We start from the raw sequence: 26,079 nt of genomic DNA on the forward strand, positions 1-26,079 counted from the left end.
ATTGTTGGAATAGCTGAGCTGTGGTGGGATCACTCGCATGACTGGAGTCCTTCAATGGCAGGGTGCAAGTTCTTCAGGAGAGACCACCAGGGAAGATGAGGAGGGGGTTCCCCACGTGTGAAGGGGCAGCTTGGATGTATGGAGCTGTTCCATGGGATGAACAAAGGAAGGCAGCTCTGAAGGGCTGAGGAGCTCAGGAAAGCCAGCAGGTAAGGACAACATCCATCAGACACAAGAATGCTCCACAGGAACAGTTTGTAAAGCTGGTAGACATCTCCGGACCCCAGCTTGGCTAAACAGGGAGCTTACACGTGACCTCTAGGGCAATAAGGCAGCATACAGAAAGGGGAAGAAGGCAGAGGCTGCAAAGGAGGAGTTCAGAAATACTGTCCGGCAAAGTAGGGATGGTGTTAAGGAAGCCAAAGCTTCCCTGGGACAGAGACACTTGCAGGGGATGTGAAGGACAGGAAGAAGAGCTGCTACTGCTTCAGTGACAGTAAAAGAATCAACAAGGAGATGTGGGCTCACTGCAGAATGGGGCAGGGATCCTAGCAAAAGCAGAGGTAGATAGGTCTGGGGAAGTCAAGTCCTTCCTGGCTTCAGCCTTCACCAACAAGGTCTCCTGAGCTGTTGTCAGCTGTTGTGGGCTCAAGTCAGGAGTCCTGAGGAGAAAACCAACCTGCAGTGCCTAAGTCTCTAGAAGTCATCCCATAGAAGTCTCTGGGACTGGAAGGCTGGCCTCCATGGACGTGGAGAGAGCTGGCTGCTATGACAGCAAGGCTGCTCTCTGTCATCTTGGAAAGGTTGTGGAGATCAGGGGAGGTCTGAATGAGGAGAAGCAGAAATATGCTGTGCCCATCTTCAAAAAAGGCCCGAAGAACAAACCAGGGAGCTGCAGGCCATTCAGCCTCACTCTGGTGAGGAGTGTGTCATGGAGCAAATCCTCTCCGATCACATTTCTGGGCACATGAAGAACATGCCTGGGAACAGTCAGCATGGATTTCCTGAAGGTAAATCATTCCTGAGCCACCTGATTGCCTGATGTGATAGAAGACCTGCACTTGTGGAGGAAAGGAGAGTAGTGGAGGTCCAGTAGACATCCAGATGGGCAAAAAGCTGTTTGGATGATGGAGTTCCGAGGGTTTTCATGAAGGGATCATGCTTTACTGGGAAGCCAGGTAAAGGTGGGTTGTGCAGAGGTATACCCCACATCCTGTCCTGTTTGAAAGGCTCCTCAGTGGGGCAGAACAACACGTGCATCAGGACAGGCAGAGACCTGACCGGCAGAGGAGTGACCGTGAGGAGAAGGCCCTGGACCTCACGAGCGATGCCATATGAGCCAGTGATGCGTGCTCACCACAAATGAGGCCAGCTGCATACAGGACTGCATTAGGAAGAGCATGGCCATCCAGGCAAGGGCAGTGCTTATCCCCCTCGACTCAGCACTGGTGTGGCCACGTCTGGAACAGTGTGTCCCACTGTGGGATACCCAGTGCTGGAGGAATGAGGAGCAACTGGAGAGGGTCCAGAGGAGATCTGCCAAGATGGGGTTGTGCTCATGAAGCACATGGCCTGTATGGAGAGGTTGAGGGACCTGAGCTGCTTTAGTCTGCTGAAGTGGAGGCTAAGGCCAATACAGTCGTTGCCTGTGACTGCCTGTGACAGGGTGGTTTCAGAGATGACGGAGCTTTTCTTGGCAGTGGGAAGCAGCATGAGAAGGGGGAAGAGCCACAAACTGCAGGTTGACTGCGCTTCAGCTAACAAGAATGTCAGCTGTAGGGTAGTGCTGTGGTACAACAGGACACCCAGAGGGACTCCGTGATCAGCCCCTGGCTTTGTGTTTCAAGGAGCAGCCAGCAAGGACAGAGGGACATCAGAAACAGTGGGGAGATCCTGCAGTGACAGCAAGGTGGGGTGTCTACAGGCTGCATGGAAAGAGGCACAGCTTTGGGACAGCTTAGGACAGCCTGTGGTGGAGATGATCGAGGGCAATGCCAAGGCTGAAAGCCTCCAAAAGAACTGAGGTCTTTGTCCCCTTTGCTATGGCTAGTGTCTCTGCCACTGAGGCCTATGAGTAGACACCAAGGCCTCACTGTCCCCTTGTCCCCTGGGGAGCCCAGGAGGTCTCATGTCATTGTCCTGCACTCAGCATTGCACACCCCGACCTGCACACTGCCCCCAGGAAGAGCCATGGAAAACACGTGGGGGGAAGGATCTCCCTTCCCAGGGTCTCAGTGTCCATGCTTGGCCATTTTGCTCGAAAAACATATCAAGGGTTAACATGTTATCAGAGCCACCTGCACATTTCCTTTGCCTACCTGTAATTGGTGATTACAATTTTCTGCTCTCATCAGCCCCCAGTGAGTCTTTGTTGCTAATGGCCCTCAGTGGGATCTATGAATGCTCTACAAAAGTTTGGGATTTGCTTCTGACTTTGACTTGAACATTTTGCTCCATCTCCTCGCAATAGCTGAGGGTCATGGACTCAGCACCAAATACACCATGGGGCTCATTACAATGCAAAAGGCCATGGTGAACAACATTTCTCCCTATAATTTTCTTCAAGTAATATATAGATGACTGGTTTCAGCAGTGTAGCTGATAGGTGGTGACTTCTGTTAGAACATAATATAAATACATTTCTGCTTTTTAAGGTTTTTATGATTATTATTATTATTCATCTTTCTGAATAAGTGACAGCAACATTCTCCAAATGATATAGATCCAGAGTGTCTCCTAATGAAATGTGGACATGCAGGAAAAGCAGTGTCCTGGAGGTCAGACACTGCATGGACAACCTTCCTCCCCATCTCCCCAACCCTGCCATTTCCCTCATCAGCGACCTGGGACTTGCATCACTCCTGCTAAAGTCAAACCTTTTTCCACTGAAGTCTGCAACTGAATGTTACAGCTCATATGCCCCAGTTCCCACCTGCTTTCCTTAGAGAACGAGCTGCAAACAGACACAGAAGAATTTTCTTAATTGCAAGCCAGGAAAAAAAAAGGCATGATACAGTTTCCTAAAAATAATTACAATCCTCAACTGCATGCTAAGTCCAAGCTTCCTCCAATGAGGTCCCCTTTCCACAAGGCATAGCCTGGCTAGAAATCTTCTGGATGGATAGGAAATGCTAGGTAGAAACAGAATAAGGACTTGCGCAAAGGAACAAACTACTGAAAGACAGAGCAAGCTTTAAACTCCCCAAAGTGCAAAACAGAAGCACACTATGGGAATGAACAAGGAGTAATGGAAGCAGTTGCAATGTTACAATGTCCAGAGAGCGTGCTGTAAAGGGGATGTTAGAAATTGTTAATTTAATCAGGACATGTGGAAACAGAAGAGAGAGCCATACAGCTCCTGGGGGTCCTGCACCATGCTGGGGGCTGTGCTGCTCTTGGACATCTTGGACCAGGTTGTGTTTCTGTACAAAAGTCTGGAAAACACTCTATGCAAGCCCCTAGAGAAGAGGGATTTTCCTGGACACTCAGAGCAACCGAGGCAGGACTCAGGCATGTCAAAGGAAACCCATCCCACCCACACCAAACCCACCACTCTCAATCCTGGGACCTTCCTGGGCCCTTGGACAAGGAGAAGGAGGAGGCGTGGGAACATGGCCACATCCCAGACGAGCCTCTGTCAGGTCTTCAGCTCCACAACATGTCACAGCTTCAAGTGAGCTCTCTAAAGCAACACTGCCCATGGCCCTGGTGCATAGAGAAGACTTTGGGCAGACAAACAGGAGACAGGGCAGAGAAAGGGCAGAGACCTCAGGGTGCACAGCTGGGCTCACAGCGTCACAGAGGGGGTGCCACAGGCTGGAGAAGCAACCCAAAGAAGTAAAGGAGTCCTTCCCTTGGCAGTGACTTGGAAAGCCCCATCTCTGAGAGTATTCAAGGGGGATGGAGTCTCCCTCCTGCAAGAGTCACCCCAGGACTGTGCAGAGACTAGGAAGAGCAGGAAGGTTGGTTGTAGGGACGTTCTCAGGCTTCAGCAGCTGCAGAGGTGGGAGCTGGTCACCTCTCAAACTTCTGAATGAGCCCAAATGCAGGTCCTGAGGCACTGCACTGCCTTACAGGCTCTGCACTGGAGCCTGGACAGCAGCACTGCAGTGTGTGGGCATGTCCTGAGAGTCCAAGGGTCAAAAACGTGGGAGATCCAGGAATCCAGGTGCTTGGGTGTCAGCTGGGTATGTCCAGGGTGCCAGCAGCTTTAGTGATTCCCAGGCAAGAAGCACTGCTTTGAGGGGACACTGAAAAGCCCAAGGCCCAGCTGAGGCCCAGGCAGGAGAAATGGCTTTCCCTAGGCTCAGGTTAGGTTCAGCCAAAAGGACAGCTGGGCAAAATGCATGGGAAATGGGAAAACTTCTCCAGATCAGGTCACTCCTCTACCAGTCAAGTCCCAGCCTAATCTGATGCACAGGCTGTGCTGCCCCCTCTGATAGAGAACCTGCCATTTCTCCTTGTACAATGTCATGAAGTTTCTGTCAGCCAAATCCCCAAGTCTTTCAAGACCCCTCGGCTTTGTACCACTGTTCTCTACCCTTTGAGCCAGGTGGCCTCCAGCTCATTTCCCACACCCTCCATTGCCTACTCCTCCATCCCACATCTCCCCGGTTTGGCTACAAAGAAGTTATGGAAGACCATGTCAAAGGCCTTCCTACATTCAAGGTGTGCATGCACTGCACTCCCCTTGTCCACACAGCCAGTCATTCTGCCACAGAAGGCAGCCAGATTGACCAGGCACAATTTGCCCTTGATGACTGCATGCTGGCTGTTCCCGACCCCTTCATGTAGTTGGAACGAGCTCCAGGAAGATTTGCTTCCCAGGGCCTGAGGTGACGCTGACCAGCCCATCACTCCCCAGATCCTCTTTCCTGAAGATGGATGGATGGATGGATGGATTACATCCTTGAAGATGGACGTAATGTTTGGCGGGCAGGAGGGGAGGGTCAGGGGCTGGGCAGCGGCTGTGGGGCTGTGCCAGCTCCTGCTGCATCACTGGTCCCTGCAGTGTGGAGAAGAGGGACAGAAGAGGAGGCAGCACGGGGGTGGTGGCAGGTTGGCAGGGGCAGGTCGGCAGGGGCAGGGGCCACTGGGGGGCTGCAGCGAGGGGTCATGGCTGGTGTTTCAGCAGCACAGTGGCTGTCGCATTCACTTCACAGGCCAAACTCTCGCACTGAGCCCAGGCAGAAACAGGCCATTTCCCTGGTGCCCATGCCACCCTCCCAGCAGGACGGGGACACACAAGGAGCATGCTCTGCCTGTTGTGGTGATCAGGGCAGCTCCCCAAGGAGCACAGCTTTGCCTGAGGGACCCCTTGGTCCTTGGCCTTGGCTCCAGCACAGCTGGAACAAGAACAAGAGCTGGTGGGCCAGGCCTGGGAGAGCTCCTCTGGCAAATTCTCTTTTGCAGTGGAGCGGTGAGGAGCGGTGTGGCTCCCATCTGCACCCCATCCCTGCACCTGCACAGCCCCGCTGCCCTCACCATGCCCCAGTGACCCAGCTGTGCAGGCCCCGTACAGGGCAGGGTGCATTCAAGGGCAGGGAAATGTCCCCCTGGCACAGTCCCTGTGACAGCCTTCAGTGCCCCATCCCCCCACAGCCCTCCTGCTTTGGCAGCCTCCACAGTTTCTGCACCTTGCCCAGCCCTGGCCATGTGTCATGCAGGGGTTAGCACACAGCTGTCCCCAGGACCTCCTGGGGTCTGGGCCAGGAGAGAGGCTGGCTAGGCCTGGCTCTTCCTCTCGACACAGGCACTGAGCCCAGCAGGAACGAGCTGGCCACACAGCAAAACTTGCCCCTAAACCTGGGGTGTGCAGCCAGGGCTGCAAATGGCCTCCACTCTCCTGCGCCCGGCATGTCTTGCTTCCCCTCCACGAGACCTGGCTCTGCCCCACAAACCCGCCGGTGTGTGTCCTCACCCCAGGGAGTACATCAGTGCTGGCCTGCCTGGCCACTCCTGGAGCCTCCCCTGTGCTCCCCGCAGGGCCCCGAGCTGGCGGTGCTGCTCTGCAGAGCGAGCGGGTTGTGGTGCCCCAGGGCCATGGGGTGACTCTGCACTGGCCATGGTGGTTGGGGCGAGAAGAAGACCCAGCTGGACGGGCATCATTGCACCTGACAACCCCCTAACAAGGGGTCTGTGGCTGTGGATGATGCTCTGAGCAATCACAGGACATTTCAAATGGCTCAGGCTGTGTTCAGGTGTGTCCCTAGATGCAGCCCATTGAAGGTGACAGGAACCACTCTCCAGGCTCTCTTCCCTCTGCCTGCAGGGTCCCCACTGTGGGCATCTGTCACCAGCCCTGTCATAGCGCAGACAGTCCCAGGCAGATACCGCTTGACCATTCAGCACCTCCAGGAGCACTGGGCACCCACAAGTGAGAGCTGAATGCAGCCCTCATTCCCTAACATGTCACCCCATGAGCTCATCACCTTGAGTCCATGGAGGGAGCCACAGAAAAACAACAGTCCCCTCCAGGATGAAAGTCCTTGAGCTCATTCTTGTCCCCAGCTTTGGAAGAAGAGCCCAACCTTCAAGCACAGCACTGAGGAAATCCCCTTTTATTAGAGACAGGCCAGCTGTGACAGACACAGTCATGAACACATTTACAGAAGGCCTCTGGGTCAGGCAGACCAGGGGGGTTTCTGCTGCTGGAGTAATGAGATGAATTCAAACACGTCTGTACAAACATGACTATCACAGAGAGAATGCCCAAAGCACAAGAGTTGTCTGAGATAAATTCAAGTCACTTACAAAGAGGGATGGGCAGCCTATTGCTGCTGAACTAGTACCAGTTGAATCAGTTTATTCAGTGCCTCCTTGAGCTCCTTGTTCCTCATGCTGTAGATGAGGGGGTTCACTGCTGGAGGCACCACCGAGTACAGAACAGCCACCACCAGATCCAGAGCTGGGGAGGAGAGGGAGGGGGGCTTCAGGTAAGCAAAAAATGAGGTGCTGACAAACAGGGAGACCACGGCCAGGTGCGGGAGGCACATGGAAAAGGCTTTGTGCCGGCCCTGCTCAGAGGGGATCCTCAGCACAGCAGTGAAGATCTGCACATAGGACACCACAATGAAAATGAAACATCCCAAAGATAAACAGGCACTAAACACAAGAAGCCCCACTTCCCTGAGGTAGGAGTCTGAGCAGGAGAGCTTGAGGATCTGGGGGATTTCACAGAAGAACTGGTCCACGGTGTTGCCTTGGCAGAGTGGTATTGAAAATGTGTTCCCAGTGTGCAGGAGAGCATTGAGAAAACTACTGCCCCAGGCAGCTGCTGCCATTTTGACACAAGCTCTGCTGTTCATGAGTGTGCCATAGTGGAGAGGTCTGCAGATGGCAATAAAGCGGTCATAGGCCATGACTGTGAGAACAGAATACTCAGCTGCGAACAGGAACGCAACCAGGAAGAGCTGGGCAGCACATCCTGAGTAGGAAATGGCCCTGGTGTCCCACAGGGAATTGGCAATGGATTTGGGGACAGTGGTGGAGATGGAGCAGACATCAAGGATGGAGAGATTGAGGAGGAAGAAGTACATGGGGGTGTGGAGGTGATGGTCACAGGCTACTGCTGCGATGATGAGGCCGTTGCCCAGGAGGGCAGCCAGGTAGATGCCCAGGAAGAGTGAGAAGTGCAAGAGCTGCAGCTCCCATGTGTCAGCGAATGCCAGGAGGAGGAACTCGTTGAAGGAGCTGCTGTTGGACATCTTGCTATCTCCAGGCATAGGGGAGTGTCTGAGGAAGAAAAGGAGAGAAGGAGAGACTGGCCAAGCAAAAAAACAAAAAACAGAAACCAAAAAAACAACCCCCCAAAACCCCCCAATTCTTGCAGTTCTCATACAACCCCCCACATTGCCTCTCTCTTTTCTGAGAGGATCTTTGTGCAGCTCCCTTGCTTGAGCTCCACTTTGCACTGGCTGAGTGTGCTGCTGTGAGGAGCAGGGGCCTCCACCCATGGGCTCCAGAGGAGTCAGTCCTGCTGTGCAGCAGTGGGAATGGGGGAATGGGGGTGACTAGCTCTGGCATTCACCATTTCTGTCAGCTGAAATCCACTCGCCATGTAGAAGGGCTTTCCAGCATCTTCACTCCCAATTCTAAAGAATGAGGTTTGAGGAACAGAGTTTCTGGGATTTTTTATTTTCTTTGGGATGTCCTTGTCACCCCTGTGGGGTATTCCTTCAAGGTAGAAATCCTTGGCATTTCTAATGAGAGTCCTGAGAAAAATGGATTCACTGTCCCTTGTTGCAGCGAGAGGACAGCTAGTCTGTCTATTAGTCTTGTTCCCAGCTGTCCTGTGCTCACACCTTGTTGAGCTGGTGGACGATCACACTCATATATTGCCCTAAAAGGAAACCAGCCATTGCTGAGAACAGAGTCCCATTTCAAAGTGCAGATCTCCAACCTTCTCTCCCTTTCTCCAGGTACCAGAGGGAGGTCTCTACACTCCCCTTCTAGCCAAGGACACACAAGACTTTTTTCAGATGCCCATATACAGCCTCCCACCGTCATCTCCATACTCTCTGCATCTCTGTACTGCCTTCACGGTCTCTCAGATATGACAGATACGCTATGAGACAGCAGTGTCTTTCTGGAGGGCAGCTCGCAGCCTGGCAGGACACCACAGGGAAACAGTCAAAAGACCATCAGGACTGAAGATGGGCTCTCCTCAAGGGAGGATCAGCTCATTTCCCAACCCCACAGACTGCATTTCCTGGAGCTGCACAGCTTAGAAGGGGGCTGTGGACCCCTCACTTCCATGCAGACCCCTCTGTTGCCCAACTCACAGTGTTGGTGTCTGAACTGCAGCTGAAAACCCATCCACCCTGGAGAGCCCGAGAGAAGAACAGGAGCAGCATGGACAGGAGAGGAAACAAGGAACAACACAATGATCCTGCTGTCCAGGGAGGCAAGGAGAGAGACAGAGGGACACTTGGGAAAGCCTTCGCCTTACCCTGCTGGGCATGCCACCTGGCAGATGGCAATGTTGAAGGGCAGTCACTCTCAGCCCCTTTGCCAGGCAGCACGAAACAGGCCCCTGGCAGGAGAGATGCCCCTCTCCTCTGCTGGAGGTCTGGCTGCAGACATGGTTCATGGTCTGGACTCCACGGCTGTCAGGGCAGAGGCTCTGCTGGGTGGGAACAGAGACATGAGGGGCTTGCTCAGTGCAGTGTGTTTGCATTGGAGGGACTGACCATGACTTGCCCAAATCCATCCTCCCACAATGATTCTCTTAGCAGTTCCCTCTCCTTCCCTGCTCGGCTCTGCTGCCTGGAGCAGTCCCTGCTGGCACCTTTCTCTGTCCCAACATCTTTTCCCAGGCAGTGCTCACAGGCTGCATCACACCTTTTGAGTGCTCAGATCTGCCCGACAGAAACCTCCCGGGACAGTGCATGTCCAGAGCCGTCTCTGTGCCTGCAGTTCGTAAGGAGCAGGTACCATAAACCCCAGGGAGACCACACAGGTGATGCTGATGCTGTCTGTAGGAGGAGGTGGGGTTGAAGGGGTTTGCTGTGCTTTCTGCCAGACCTCCTGATCTCTGAGAGGGAAGGTTTGTGAGTCCCAGTTCCATGCCAAAAGAGAAAACTCTCCTTTTTCTCCCTGCCAAAATTAGAGAGAAAACAGAAAGCAGAGACACCAGAAGGAAAGCTCCTTCCCTTGGAAGTAGCCCTTCTCTTGATCTTCCTCTTGAAAAGACCCTGCCCTGGACATGTTCTGTGCGTGAGCTACAGCTGTGAGCAGCCCTGACCCATGCAGCTCCCTCTTGACGAGAGAATGAACCTGCCTGGCCGGGGGGTTGATCCTCTAACGCTGAGCTTCTCCCCGCAGCAGAGTCACTGCCCCAGGCACACAGCACCCTGGGGCGCAGGGATGCTGCTGTGACTCACAAACCTGGGTAGACCTGGGTGCACACTCTGGGTGTACACAGCCATCCCTGGGAGAAAGCAGGATGTCCTGTCCCTGTGACACTCTGGCAAGGAATCCCTGCTCTGAAGCATCTCCTCCTCCCGCTATGCCCTGGATAATCCAGGAGAGAGCGCATTAGAAGTCCTATTAGCCACGGTATGAGCTGGGTTCAGAAGCCCTCTCCAGAAACCTCAGTAGCATTGCCCTGCAGCCGGAGACTTACCATGTCAAGGGCTGTGAAGATTTCTCCCACAAGCAGCTCTCCTCTGTCCTCCCACTCCACACTGCCTTGCACTTCTCTCTGCCTTCTCTCATCTCATGTCAGCAGCAGCAGGCAGTGCCCGCAGCCCTGCTGCTCTTGGCAGAGGAGCTGCTCCTGCACACAGCTGTGTCTGGGCAGTGCTGCCAGGTTGCCATGAGCTCCCTCCATCCCAGGAGCCTGGCCCCACTCAGGAGCAGAGGCCCAGCTGAAGGCCTGAATGTCTCTGTCCCTTGTGCTCCCTCCTCCTGGGAAATGCTCACTGCAATAAACTAAAATAATCACTGATGCTCCCTCCCTAAGCACTGAAGGAAGACTGATTCCAGCACTGCAATTTGTCTCATCAGAGGATGGTTATTTACGAGAGGTGGAAATGTCCCATTCTGGAAGCCCCTCTTCCCATCTCTTCACTAGGCAGGACACCTGGACAGGGACAAGAAGGCAGTTCATTGACACATGGTTCAGGTATTCATTCAGATGGGTCAATCTGGTCATCTCAAGATGGTTTAGAAGTCCTGGGGCTGGAGTGGCATTCAGATCCCTCCCATTATATCCACAGACACACAGGAGCTGAGATTCCCCTTGCCCAAGCTGAGGCATGCACAACAGAGAGATCTGCCCATGAGCTCCTTGTCTAAGCTCTCATTGGAGTCACTGGAGATGGAGGGTGGGAGTCAGTTGCCCACACACGAACACCTGGTGACATGTGAAGAGACAGAGATGGTCCAAGGCATGTGCCAGTGTCTGCTTGCTCTGGTGGAGTGACTGTGGGCCCCCCACCCTCCTGCAGCATCAGGTGGGGCCAGGTAGGGAATTTCCTTGGCCATCTCAAAGGGCACTAGATGCCCACTACAGTTAGAGCACCACTCACTATGAAGCTGAGACACATGAAGATGCCAACAGTGCAAACTGCTAATGTAATTCAGTGCAGACACTTGGTATAATGACATCAAAATAGTTGGGCAGGTCCATGTCAGATGCCTGGGCTTCTAGCACAACTGCATGGGTGGGACCTATGGAAAAACCATGCCCTTTTGGAGTGGTTGCTGGGCAAATGCCCAGGCTATCTCATGTTTTTCTACCTGTGCCCAAACAGATGAACCCCCACTTTTGCCTTTAGGCAAAGTCCATCCCGTCTGCATCCAAGTGTGCTGCATAAATGGGAGAGGCACATCACACCAAGGTCTCTGCTCTAGTCTCTGCACTCTCAAACCCTCTTGCTCTCCTCCACTGGAACCTCTTCTCACCCCCCAATATGATAAGAACAGGGACTGGGCTAATGATGTCCACAGGGTGGCTGGATCACAGGCTTCCCAGGCCCAGGGACTTCTTCAGAGGCACCTTGTCCTGCCTGGAGATGGATTCACTTCTGTCACAGGCCCCATGGTGCTATGAACCAGCTCAGGCAGCAAACCCCTCTCCTGCCATTTCAGCACAGCCCAGCTCTGTTTCTCCCTGGCCTTGGGCACTGCAGGGTTTGCTCTCTTAGTGGGAACCCCCTTTCACCATTACATTGCCACCTGCTATCTGTGCCAGCATGGCTCTGCTCTGAAGTGGGGCCATTGCACACATGGTGTCTGTGGCTCTTGCTAACAGGTTTCACCATGGCCAGTCTGTTCTCTGTGCCACAGCTGAGGCTCTGTAGTCCAAATATATGCAAATGCCTGCAGCCTGGGGTACACACAGGAACAGCTGGAGATGCACAAGCTGTCAGAGGTCTGAAACATCGTTGGAATGACTGAGATGTGGTGGGATCCCTCACAGGATTGGAGGGAGATGCTTGTAGGGTACAATCTCTTCAGGAGAGACTATCAGGGAAGATGAATGGAGATGCCTGTTGTGTGAAGGGTCAGCTCAGGTGTGTGGAGCTCTTGCATGGGATGGACAAGGGTTTGGGTGGATGCTTGTGGGTGAGCATCACAGTCAGGGTGACATCATGATGGGAGATACAGACCACCCAGTGAGAGTCAGGAGGTGGATGCAGTCTCCTAAAAGCAGTGTGAGAAAGTCTGTCGATAACAAGCCCTGGTTCTTGCGGGGGGAATTTTAACCCCCCTGACATGAACTGGAAGAGCAAACCACAGAGTGCAAGCAGGCCAGGAGGTTTCTGGAGGGCATCAAGGACAACTTCTTCACACAGCTGCTAGGTGGCCCGATAAGGGCGATGCTTTCTTGTATCTGGAAATCTGAAACAGGGAGGAACTGATCAGGGATGGCATAGTCAGTGTCAGCCTTGCCTACTGTGACCCTGAAAATGTGGAGTCCCAGATCCTGCGGAGACTGAGGAAGGACAGTAGCAGAGTACAGACCCTGGACTTCACAGGAGCAGACTTCCTGGGCTGTTCAGGGGACTGGTGGGGGATGCCATGGGAGGCAGCTCTCAAGGGCCCAGGAGATCAGCAGAGCCAGCAGGTCTTTAAGGACAGACCTGTCAAGCACAAGGATGGGCCATCCCGATACTCGCTGAAACTAGCAGACACCTCAGGGGACCAACTTGGCTAAACAAGGACCTCGCACCTGAGCTCCAGGGTACTAGGGCAGCATGCAGCATGGGGAAGAAGGGAGAGGCAAAGGAGGAATTTAGAAATATTGTCCAGCATCATAGGCATGGTGTTGGGGAAGAAAAATCTCCCCTACCATTGACCCTCGCAGGGGATGTCAAGGGCATGAAGATGAGCTGCTACTGCTCCAGTAAGAATCAAAGAATAAAAAGGGAAAGTGGTCCCACTGCTAAATGGAACAGGGAATCTTGTAGCAGCAGATGCAGAGAGGTCTGAGGAACTCAACCCATGGTTAGCTTCTGTTTCCACAAGCAAGGTCTCCTGGGCTGTTGTGCCTTGAGTCAGGTCTCCAGAGGAGAAAAACAGCCAATGGTGGATGAGGTTAGTGAGGGATTCCTTGTGAGAACTCAAACTACACAGATCAGTGGAGATGGATGGGCTGCATGTGAGGATGCTGTGAGAGCTGACTGCTGTCACTGCAAGGCCACTCGCTACCAGCTTTGAAAGGTTGTGGAGATGGGGCGAAGGCCCAATGACTGCAGAAAGGCAAATGTTGCATCCATCTTCCAAAAAGGCCACAAGGACAACCTGGGGAGGTGCAGGCAGTTCAGCCTCACTTTGGTGAGGAGTGAGTCATGGAATGAATCCTCTCAAACCACAGTTCTGGGCACATGAAGGTGCCTGGGAACACTTAGCATGGATTTACCCAGGGTAGCTTGTGCCTCACTAACCTGATTGCCTGCTACGATTAGAAACTCTTTTTGTGGATGGAGAAGAGTCAATGTCTTTTACCCAGACTTTAGCAAGGTGTTTGACACTGTCTCCCTCAATATTCTTGCATTCACGTTAGAGCATTATAGGCCAGAAGAGTAGACAACCGGATGGGTAAATAGCTGCTTGGATGGTCAGGCTCAAAGGGCAGTGGTGAATGGGTAGCACTCTTCTTGGAGGTCAGGGAGAAGTGGAGCACCACTGATCTCTCCAGGAACTTGCCCTGTTTATCATCTGTATTAGTTACATGGAACAGGCAAAACTCATCATGCTTGTGGATGACCCCAAACTGGAGGCTGGGGGCCCAGTCATATGCTTGAGGGCTGCCATTCAGAGGGAGCTAGACAGGCAGGAGGAATGGGCTGTCAGGAACCTCCTGAAATTCAACAAAGACAAATGCCAGGTCTTGCACCTGGGAGAAACCATCACCCCACAGTGATACAGGCTGGGGCCTGAGTGCCTGGGGAGCGGCTCTGTGGAAAAGGACCTGAGGGTCCTGGGGGACAGAGGCAAAGCATGAGCCAGCAGCATTCCCTGGCAGCAAAGAAGGCCAGAAGCATTGTGGGCTGTCTGACCAGGAGCACAGCCAGGAGGTCAAGGGAAATGATGACCACCTTCTAGTCAGTATTCATTAGATCCCCTAGAGATTATTGCATCCAGTTTTGGGTTCCCAGAAAAGAGGGAGGCTGATAACTGGGAGTGAATTTGGCTGAGGGCCCTCACAGTAGTCAGGGAGCTGGAGCACTTGCTCTGTGAGGAAATGGGGCCTGTTCAACTTGCAAAAGAGATGGTGTTGGAGGGATCTCACAGCAGCCTTCCAATGGCTATGAGGAGGTCATCCAGAAGATGGAGCCAGGCTCTTCACCAGAGTGCATGGGGGGAGGACAAGAGACAAAATATGGGCATAAGTAGAAAGAAGAGACATTCGTGCAGGACATGAGGAAAAGCTTTTCCACTATGAGGATGGTCAAGCATTGGAAGTGGTTGCCCAGAGAGGCTGTGCAAGGAGATTGGGCTAGAGACCTCCTGAGGTCCCTTCCACCCTGAAGGAGTCCATGATTCTTCCCACTCTCGATCTTCTCTTCTTGACGTCAGGGAAAGCATGCAGGTTGCCTGTGACAGTGGAAGTAGGCCAGGTTTCTTGTGCTCCTCCAGGCAGAATTGTTCAGATGTAGGGCTTCTTGCCAGGAATTCCCAAACCACCATGATCAATCCTTTGGTTCACTTTTAATTTCCCATTTTTTTTCTCCCCTGCCTTCTCAGTTTGTCTCCCTTATCATCCTGATCCCTTCCCATAAATTCAACCCACTCCTGCTTGCCCTGAACCTACTGGCACTGTTTTGTTTTGTTGTATTTTTTTTTGTTTGTTTGTTTTTGACACAGAGGAGCTTCAGTCCAGAAGGATTTTGAGGAACTCAGGTGATTCAGACAACAGATACCTCATGAAGCTTTAGAAGAGAAATATCAAGTCCTGTGCCTAGGTGGGAATAACCCCGTCCATGAGGAGAGGTGGAGGCACCTCAGCTTCTTTATCCTGATGAAGTGGAGGTAGTAGAGTAGGAGCCTGTGAGTGCTTGAAGGGTGGTTTCAGAGATGATGGAGGTTTTCTTGGTGGTGAGAAACAGCATGAGAAGGCGAAAGAGCCACAAACTGCAGCTTGAGAGATTCACACTGGACTGCAGGTAGAAAGAATGTGTCTCCTAGGGCAGTGCTGTGGTGCTAGCGCTCACCCAGAGGGAGTCTGTGTTCAGCCCCTGGCTTTGTGTTTCAAGGAAAAGCAAGTGAGGACAGGAAGACATCAGGAGACGTCAGGACATTCTGGGGTGAGAGCAAGATTAGGAAGCAGGTTGGGTGTCTACAGTACACAGGGAAACAGATACTGGCGTGGGAAAGCATAGGACAGCCTATGGTGGGGATGGCCAGAGGCACTGCCAAGGCTGAAAGCTCCCAACACAGCTAGGTCTCTGTCCTCTTGGCTGTGGCTGGTGTCTCTGCCACCAAGGCCCATGAGAAGACACCATTCCTTAAAGCACTGAGCCTTGCTGCCTCCTTGTCCCTTGGGAGCCCAGGAGGTGCCGTATCATGGTCCTGCACTCAGCACTGCACACTCCCACCCGCACACTGCCCCCAGGAAGAGCCCTGAGCAATGCAGGATGGAAAGGATGACCCTAACCAGGGGCTGGCTGTCAGTGCCTGGCTGCTCTGCTTGATAACACACATCCAGGTTGACTTGGCATCACAGCCACCTGCACATTGCCTTTGCCTGTCTGCAATCAGGGCCTCCAGCTTTCTGCTCTAATCAGCCCCTGGGGAGGCTTTCTTGGTAATTGCCCTCAGGGAGACCTGTTAGCACTGCAAGAAACTTGGGATTTGCTTCTGAATTTAACTTCTTGAGCAATTTGTTCAGTCTCTTCTCAGCATCTGCAGTTCATGGGCTCAGCACCAAGTACACCCGAGGGGTGATTAAAAACCCTCTAAGGTGCCATGCCTCTTTCCATAATTTGCTTCAGTTCTTCAGATCTTGTGTGGCTAATTAGAAAGTTTTCAGGTGTGTATTGAGATTAGGCAGATTTCAATGAGCACCTGAAAATGAAAGATGTCTGCTTCTGAAGCTTTCTTTATTCTTCAGTTTTCAGAATAAGCGATACCCACATTCTCCAATTCATACTGACCCTCTGGGTCTCCGAATGAAGCCTGGACATGTAGGAAAAGCAGTATTTTTGATAGGAGACATGTATGGACAACCTTCCTCCCCAGCTCCCCAGCCCTGCCAGTTCCCTCATCAGCCCCTGGGGACTTAGAGCACTCTGGTTAAAATCTCACCTTTTTCCTCTCAAGTCTGTAGCTGAAGGTTACAGCTCATGTGCACCAATTCCCACCTGCTTGCCTTAGAGAAGTAGCTGCAAACAGGCACAGAAGGATTTGTCTTAATTGTGATCAAACAAAAATAAATTTTGAAACAGCTTCATAAAAGAGACTGTCCTCAAGTGTATGTTAAGTCCAAGCTTCCTCCAGTGAGCTTCACCACCCGCAAGAAATAACCTTCCTTGAAATGTTTTCAAAAGATTGATAGGGAAAGAAAAAACCAAAAAACAGAACAAAGGAGGTGGCTAAAGAGACAATGAGACTGCTGAAAGACGAGGCAAGCTTCAGACTCCCAGATGCTCAGAGCAGCAACTGGAGAGTTGAGAGGTATCTGAATGGATAAAGAGCAAGGGGAGGAGGAAAACTGGACAACTATGGAAAGTGCATACACCCAGATCGTCTGAGCAAAGAGGACTTTAAATATGATCGAGTTAATCAGGACACGTAGAAATATATGAGAGAGCACTGAGATTACATCCACAGCCTAATAGACAGAGCAGTGGAAACACAAGGTCAAGGGCCGGTCAATATTTCTTCTCCCGAGATTAAGACCCTTCCTGAAGATTTCCACTCTTTGATCATAGCAAAACATTGACGTTAACATTAACTAATCATTTGAGCTGATGAAAGTGGTCTTGTGTTTTTGAAATGTTGAAACAGTTCTTCCCCTGTCCAGGCTGAGCCCGGGTGTCCAACCACAAGCACCCAGTGGCACTTGAAGAGGCCCCAGTGTCTGAGGCACCTGCCTGGGCCTGGCAGCTCTCACAGGGGATCTGTGGGAGACTGGAGCCCCTGGGAGCTGCAGAAGGCCTACACTATTCAAAATACTATTTATGTGTCTCGCACAAGTCAAGTTCCCCTCAAACCACTCCCTGCCCAGGATCATTCCTGCTGCTCCTTGCTCTTTGCACACAGCGAGTCACACCATGAGGTGTTGCACTGTCACAGCTGATAGAGGAAAGCAGTCTGATCAGCTCAGTTAAAACACTCTATTTATCAATGGCCTAATTTGCACCAATCTCAATGTACCTGTGTTAGAGTGATGTCTTAAAAGAGTCCCTACACATCTCACCGCAAATCCTTTTCATTCCCTGCATGGTCCTGAAGTGCAACTCCATTCGAGGTGACAACAGGGATGGGAATTATCTCACCTAATGCCAGACCCCTTCAGCGCAGATGTCTCTGGCTAACCCAGTTGTCTGGACTTCCCTTTCTAGTCAATGGAAAGAAATAAGTTGTCCCCCTGAGAGGGCTGGAGATGCCTCTCCTGGTGACCAGCTAACGCTCCAGAAAGGTTCCCATGGTACCTGGGTCACATTTCCCAGCACCACATGGGAACACAGCTACACAGGGCATCTCAGGCAGCAGTGGCCTCTGTATGTGTCTAGAAGGGCCGGAATGTAAAGTTCTCGTCATAGCCTTAAATGTATTCAAAAAATAGCTCTATGCAAGAACTGAAAAAAAAATCTCCATTTTCAGAACTTTAAACATTCTAATGACTATTTTCTTTCTTTTTGATTGGCAACACCATATGCATGCGCTGCAGAAATTACCCTATGTGAGTTTACATGTGTATACCTATGTCTATGTTATTCTTCACGAAACGCTTCCCGGCAACACTCTGAATGGAGAAACCTTGTTCTGAGAAATGACTGCATTCAAATTGACATGTCTCCTCTCTCTTCCTCTACCTCTCTGTCCTCTCTTCCTCTGCCTAGTCTGTCTTTACAGAGGCCTCATGGCCCCTCTGCCCTCCAGGGAAGTCTCCTGGGGGATCCTGCCAAGCACATCCTCTGTTAGCTGAAATCAGCTCTCCTGCAGCCCTGGGCTGTGATTCGGCTTCTTGTCTTACGTCTCCACCATCCCACAATCTTTGCAGCCATAGCTGCCCTCAACCTTTACATCCCCATCCAGGTCTGCTTGTGACGGACAGAGTCCAGCTGGTGTTGGCTCATAGATCGCCTGTGCCAAGAAATTGTTCTCAGCACTCTTCAGGAATCTCCTGGGCTGCTTGTGCCCAGGCCCACTGCCCTCCCAGCAGATTTCAAGGGGGTGAAACTACCCTGTGAGAACCAGGATGTGTGACCGTGAGGCTTCCCCCACCTGCCTGCACAAGGTTTCAGCTACTTCCCTTCCCTCCTCAGGCAGCCGTTAGCAAACACAGGATGTCACCCAGACTGCTGTGTCCTCTTATCCTTCCTACAAGGTCTCCACTGGCTCATCACCTGCTCCAAGGCAAAGGTCTCTGCACTCCAGCCACCCCTTTGCACAGAGCACACCTGCACCTCCTCGCCACCACAGCAACCATGTCCATCCCCCTGGAGAGCTAAACTACTGCTGGGCACCAAGTGACCATAATGCTCCTGAGGTATGGTGACCACCAACCCCATACTCAAGAGATGACGGCTCTCCGGTTCCAGGGTTATTTCTTTGTGTGGAAATTGCAGATCCAACCCTGCACTCCCGGGCATGGCTCACATGTGGAGGCAGGCTTGGGGGTGCAGCCGTTGCACTCTAAGCACATGCGGCCGCTCCATGGATTCCCCTTGGAAACAAGCATATGGGATAGAGCCACGGCGTGGGTGGTCCTTGAGGCAGGCAGTTGTCTGATGAATGTTTTTGCTCCAACCCCTGAGAATACCAGAAGAGGACAATCTGTGCAGCTGCTCTTTGAGCAGCCTGTTCATTTGCTCTGTCAATCCTGCCCTTTGCAGATGGCAGGGTATGTGATATGTCCAGGCTATTCCCCGCTCTCCAGACCAATTCCGAACATCACTGCCTGGAAAGTGAGTGCCCTGATCACTTTGGATTTCCATTGGGGAACCACATAACCCAGTCAAGACTTCTAATGTCTTAACAGTGTGAGCCTGGGTGGCTGTGGTGCAGGCGTGGGTGTACACAGACCAGAGCAGGTATCTACAGCGGTCAGGACACATCTGTGCTGCTGGCTCTCTGCTAACGGTCCAATGCAGTCAATTTGCCACTCCTCGCTAGGCTTCTGTCCTCTGCAGATATATCCCTTATTGGTCCACAAGCGCTGTGGAGCTAAGCAGGTGCAACGGGGGGCAATGCTGCCAGGACCCTGCTTGTGCCACTGGCTGCTCCCCCTCTGTACATACTGCTGGTGGGGCAGTGGGTGTCGGGGATCCCCCTTGCGCCCTCCTGGGACCCTGGGGCAGAGCCCCCATCCTGCTGAGCTCCTCTCTAGTAAAATAAACTGCCTCTGCCCCATCATCCCACAGCCTGAACAGCCACTCTAACAGCCCTTCACAGGGCGGCTGCCTGCAGCGCCCCTGCACATCCTGCAGCTCTGATGCTTTAAAATCGCCAGTAGTTGTGGTCCCTTGTAGATTGGCTGCATTTGGTCCAGTGAGCAGCTGCTTTGCCACCGGCCGGGCAGCTGCCTCCTCCTCCTGCTTTGTCTGACTCCGAGCTGGGTGGCTTATCAGGGTCCCAGACATTGACATCCCAAGTTTCTGGATCCCAATCCACTTTTCTCACCAGTGTCCACACTGCCAGGGACGGACATCTCACCGACACCCCCGTCGCTGCCAGTGATTTGCAATGTGGGTAGACAAAAGAGCACACCAGTGCTCCAGCTTCTCGGCTCAATCCATGATTGCAGTTGAAACCTCCTGGGTCAATTGGTGAGCCTCCTTAGCAGCGTTGAGATCACTTTCCAACTGCCCATTTTGCTGGCGCTGCATCAGTAACGCCTTTTCCAGGGTGTGGAGAGCAGTCAGGAGGATCCACCCCAGATCACTCGTCGCCTTTCACACTGCCAGCCCTGCTTTTTCCAGCTGGAGCTTGGAAACCAGTTCCAGGAGCCGCTCTGGGGATACCTCCGGCTCACTCTCTAGCTCTGACCATGCAGTGGGGTGACTCACCCCGCCAGCCTGTGAGCCATGGGTAACCACCAACCTGTAGCGGCCACCCAGGAATATGGCTCCCTGCCTCCCCCATGTCCTTTTGCCTCCAAAGAGGCATCTCCACACTGGTCTCCTGCCAACTACACCAAATGTGACCTCAAGGCGGGCAAGAGAGGGTTGGATACCAGCAGAGAGAGACACTCAAGGTTCATAAGGGGTTATACAGGATGGATTTAATAAAGGACTTACGCTCCAAGCTGCGTGTGGAGCCCCAGGAACTGGACGGAGAGGTCACTGGCAGGAGGCTGCTGGAAGCATGGGTCGGACGCATGGGCTGGACGCTCAGGTGGGGCTCAACTCGTTGTATCCTAAGGTCCCCTTAAATCTACCAGAACTATTTCCTTATCTCAGCTGTGCTAACCTTGAGAAACTACTGTCCGGGAAGCAGTTAGATGTTGTTGACAAAAGGGAATATGCATGCCTGGCCATGATGGGAATTCGGTCAGCATGTAGTTTCACACGCTGGGCCTGCTGCCACGTACTCTGCCAGTCCCTGACTACTCGCCAGGTCTTCCACAGGTGTTCTCACTACAGTGGGGAATGGCCAGTGCTGGAAATGGTTGATACAAGGGGCTGGGTTTGTGAGGAGTTTCCTGGGACAGCTTCTGCTCTCAGTTCATGCAACAACAAACTGGGCTGGACCGTTGGTCTTTGGATCTTTGGATCATTGTTTGAGGCCCCCCACAAGATGAGGATGGCCTATAGGCCCAGCAGACAGCCTCAGGATCTCCTCCACATGCTCCCTGCCAGCCCTGCAGAGGACTCTGGGAGAGGGTTCATCCTGCCGGGACTCACGGCAGGATGTCCAGTCCTCCAACTAGTCACAGAGCCTTGTCTGGGTGTGACTTTTGGGGTAAGGACCAGTGCACAGGGTGGGGGGTGAGTGTCGCAAGGACATGTGGGGACAGCAGCAAACTGATGTAGCTCCTGGGTCCTGCTTCCTTCAACGCAAGCTCCCACAAGGAGCTGTCCCCATCAGGAGGGACAATGGCACAATCAATGAGCTGGGAGGGTGGGGAGCATTAATCCTTCTGCAGCCACTTCCCAGGCCATGTGGAGGCCAGGACAGCAAGGGCTTCTGGCTCCGCACTGTGAGCTCGCTTTAGTGTACCCACACTCTGAATGTTGTCTTGGATTAAATGTCAGCATTTTTCTCTCCAAGACGCTTTCAAGCCCAGTTCCGCTGCCTTCTTATCTCTCCCAATCCCTCCTCTCATCTCGCTGGCCATTCCCACACCCCCTCCCCTTTTCTCTAAGGCCTTGAGTGGTGATGCTGCTCTGCAGAACAAGCGGGCTGTGGGGCCACAGGACCATGGGGTGACTCTGTACTGGCTGTGCTGGTCATGATGGGAGGCAGATGCAACCAAATGGGGATCGCAGCTTCTCATCCCTCCAAGGGACTGCACATGTGGCAGGTGCTTGGAGGGACTATGGAACATTTCCAAGGGTGCTTGTAGTGTCCGTGTGCACCTCTAGATTCTGGCCCTGGCATTTGACAGAGGGTGACCTGAATCACTCTCCAGTCTCCCTTCTCCGTGACAGCTGGGTCCTCACTGCCTCTCCTGGAATTGCAGAGGCCTCCTTTGCCCACGAATATCTGGGTTTAGCACTTTACCCTTAGGTGACTCGACGTTGGAGGATCTCTCCCTTTGTGAGGCCCCCCTCACTGCCCACCCCAGGCACATGCTCTCCCAGGAGATCCCCTGTGCTCTCCTGGCAGCTCCAGCTTCCCCTCCAGAAGGACAGGCATCTGACACTGGGCCCTAACACGTGGGACAGCTCTGGGTATGTAAATTTGTGACCATTCATCCCCTCCACTGTCACTGGACACCGATGGGTGAGTCCTAAATCCAGCCCTTGATCACTAAGAGATCATTACATGATTATGAGCCTTTTGCTCCTGAACCCATGGAGAACTCTGCACAGTAGGCCATTCTGGGGTGCAACTCCTTGGGCCTATTCTTGACACCACCTTTGGAAGAAGAGCCAACTTTCAAGCACTGCACCAGGAAGAACCTACTTTATTGCAGAGATCCTGTGAGGGAGTCAGCTCTGACCCAGTGTTACACACAATTTTATATGGGCACCAGGGGAGACAGAGCAGTCTCAGTAAAGGTCAAATGAATCCAAGCATTTTCACAGCAACATGATTGCAATTACTACTAATAATACTAACAATAGTAATAATAAAAAGAAAAAACAATGCTTAGTCCTGGTACAGGATATCGTGGGAGTCATTTGTAGAGAGAAATGGCAATGTTACCACTGCTGAAAAATGTCCATGCAATCACTTTCCTCAGGGCATCCTTCAGCTCCTTGTTCCTCATGCTGTAGATGAGGGGGTTCACTGCAGGAGTCACCACTGAGTACAGAACAGCCACCACCAGATCCAGAGCTGGCGAGGAGATGGAGGGGGGCTTCAGGTAGGCAAATGTGCCTGTGCTGAGAAACAGGGAGACCATGGCCAGGTGCGGGAGGCACATGGAAAAGGCTTTGTGCCAGCCCTGCTCAGAGGGGATCCTCAGCACAGCAGTGAAGATCTGCACATAGGACACCACAATGAAAATGAAACAGGCAAAGACTAAACAGGCACTAACCACAATGAGCCCTACTTCCCTGAGGTAGGAGTCTGAGCAGGAGAGCTTGAGGATCTGGGGAACTTCGCAGAAGAACTGGTCCACTGTGTTGCCTTGGCAGAGTGGTATTGAAAAGGTGTTCGCAGTGTGCAGCACAGCATTGAGAAAACCAGTGCCCCAAGCGGCTGCTGCCACTTTGACACAAGCTCTGCTGCCCAGGAGGGTCCCATAGTGCAGGGGTCTGCAGATGGCAACATAGCGGTCATAGGCCATGACTGTGAGGAGACAATACTCTGCTGAACATAAGAAAAAGAAGAAAAAGACCTGAGCAGCACACCCGAAGTAGGAAACGGCCCTGGTGTCCCACAGGGAATTGGCCATGGATTTGGGGACAGTGGTGGAGATGGAGCCAAGGTCGAGGAGGGAGAGGTTGAGGAGGAAGAAGTACATGGGGGTGTGGATGTGGTGGTCACAGGCTACAGCTGTGATGATGAGGCCGTTGCCCAGGAGGGCAGCTAGGTAGATGCCCAGGAAGAGCGAGAAGTGCAGGAGTCACAGTTCCCGTGTGTCTGCAAATGCCAGGAGGAGGAACTCATTGAGGGAGCTGCTGTTGGACATTTGCTCCTTTAGGGCACAGGGGGACTGTCTGAGGAAGAAGAGACATTGACAAGTTAGGACAGACTTCTCTGAGCAAAGCTTTCTCATAACCTCCCCCCAGAAAGCACTCATTACCTCTCCCCATCTCAGCAGCACCGTTGCTGAGCTCCATGGCTTAAGCTCTGGTTTGTGCTGGCTGAGTTTGCCATGATCTGCCCATGGGCTCCAGGGGAGTCAGCCCTGACCTACAGCACTGTGTACATGAGAACAGGGGTGACTGAAATGTTATATTCCCAGTTCCAGTCAGATTTAATCCACTCATAATGTAGACGAGCTTTTCAGCTTCTTCCCTCCCACTTCTAAGTAATGTGGGTCCATTAATAGATTTAGGGCTTTTTTCATTTCTTTAGCTGATCCTGTAACACCAGAGGAGGATTCCTGGAGGTAGAACTCCTCAGCATTGCTGTTGCACTCAGAGGGACCAGCTGTGATTCCGGAGAGCCAAAAGGATTCACTCTGGCTTTAGTGCAAAGGGAGGAGAGCTGGCCTGTCCAGCTGCCTTGTTCCCAGCTGCCCTGTGCTCGCACCTCGGAGGTGGAGGGCAGTTGCACTCGTGTTACTCAAAAAAGAAACAACATCACAGAGAGCAGAGGAATCCACTTCCAAAGTGCCCATCAGCACTCTTCTTGAGGGTGTGTGAAGCAGGTCTCAGCCCTCCCCTTCTCGCCAGCAACACCTCAGGCTCCTTCCAGCTGCCCACATCCAGCCACCCAGCAGCATGTCCATGGCCTCAGTATCTAGGTGGCTTCTCCCTGGGGCACTTAGATAACAGCCAGCTGCAATGGGAGAGCTGGGCCCTTCTGGAGGGCAGCTGCAGCCCAGCCAGACACCCCAGGGAAATGGCAGAATGTCCTAAGGATGGGGTGTCCTGACGAGAGAGCTGGCTCATTCCAGCCCCCCACACTGCATTGCCCAGAGCCCCACAGGCCAGAGGGGCACTTGGGCACCTCACTGTCAAGGATGTCTGCATGGCAGGACCCGCAGGGTCAGTGTTGTCTGAACTGCATCAGAAACCCCCCTGCCCAGAGAGTCCAAGCAGAAGGACAAGGGCAGCATGGGCAGCTGGGAAACATGGAGCAATGCCATGACATTTGTGCCCAGGGAGGCAGGGACAGGCAGGCACAGAGGGGCACTCAGGAGTGTCTCCTCTCCTGCATGTCCAGCTGCCGAGGAAACGACCCCTGCCCTGGACCCCACAGCCTTGAGAGCAGAGGGCTGTGCTGGCTGGCAGAGGAGAGGAGGTGCTGGAGTTGATGGTTTCCTCTCACACTTTGAGCATGACTCTGCTGCCTGGAGCCGTCCCTGCGGGCAGCTGTTTCTCTGTCCCCACGTCTCTGCCCTGTCAGTGCTCACAGACCCCATCCCACCCGCTGGGTGCTCAGCTCTGCCCTGCAGAAACCTCCCGGGGGCAGGACACTGCCCAGGGCACCTCTGTGGTTGCAGGTGCTCCGGAGCAGGGGAGACAAACCTTGCTGCGGCTGGAAAGGTGCTGCTGGCTCTGTCTGTAGGCTGAGGGGTGGATGAACGCATTTGCTGAGTGCTTCCCACAACTGTTCCTCCCTCAGTGTCACTGTTTTGGAGCCTCCACCCCCTGCCTAAACCTGACAGACCCATTCCCATTTCCCCCCACCCAAAGAGAGTAAAACTGAAAGCACAGAGTCATGACAGCTCCTTCCATGTACCTCCTGCCTTGACTTTCTTTCTGAAAAGGCCCCTCCAGAAATGTTCTCAGGGTGAGCTGGAGCTGTGAGCAGCCCTGACCCATGCAGCACCCTCTCAGCAGGAGAAAAAACCTGCCCTGATGGGGTGTCTCTTCCCACCCAGAGCTCCTCCTCACAGCACCATGGGGAGGTCCTGGCACAGGCTGAGTGCTGACCCTGGCAGGCAGCAGAGTCACTGCCCTGCACACAGCACCCTGGGTCACAGGGATGCTGCTCTGAATTACAGCCCCGGGTGCACACCCCTGCAGCGTCCCTGGGAGAAGGCAGCAGCATGCCCTGTCCCTGTGACGGTGTGGCTGGGAATCCCTGCTCTGAAGCATCTCCTGCTCCACACAAGACGGACTGAGATTCCCAACCTGATAGACCCTGTCAGCCATGGGATGTGGTAGCTTCAGAGGACCTCTCAGGGTATCTCACCTGCACTGCCCTGCAGCCAGAGACTTCCTATATTAGGAGCTGTGAAGATTTCTCCTCCAGTGAGCTCTCAGCTGTCCTCCCACTCCTCACTGTCCTTAACTTCTTTCTGTCTCACTCATCTTGCTCATCTTCCTTGTCTCGTCTTGGCACCTGCAGGCAGTGCCTGCAGCCCTGCTGCTCTTTGCAGAGGAGCTGCTCCTGCACACAGCTGTCTCTCAGCAGTGCTGCCAGGTTGCCATGAGCTCATTCCATCCCAGGAGCCTGGTCCCACTTGGGAATAGCTGCCCAGCTGAAGGCGTGACTTTATCTGTTCTTTGTACTCTCTCCACTTGGGAAATGTGCACTCAAGTAGACTGAAATAACCACTGATGGTCTCTCTCTAAACACTGAAGAGGCACTGATTCCAGCATTGCAATTTGTCTCTTCAAATGGATGATTATCTATGAGAGATGGAAATATCGCACTCTGGAAGCCCCTACT

Source organism: Dromaius novaehollandiae, unplaced genomic scaffold (assembly GCF_036370855.1).
Source record: "Dromaius novaehollandiae isolate bDroNov1 unplaced genomic scaffold, bDroNov1.hap1 HAP1_SCAFFOLD_41, whole genome shotgun sequence".
NCBI classification, from domain to species: Eukaryota; Metazoa; Chordata; class Aves; order Casuariiformes; family Dromaiidae; genus Dromaius; species Dromaius novaehollandiae.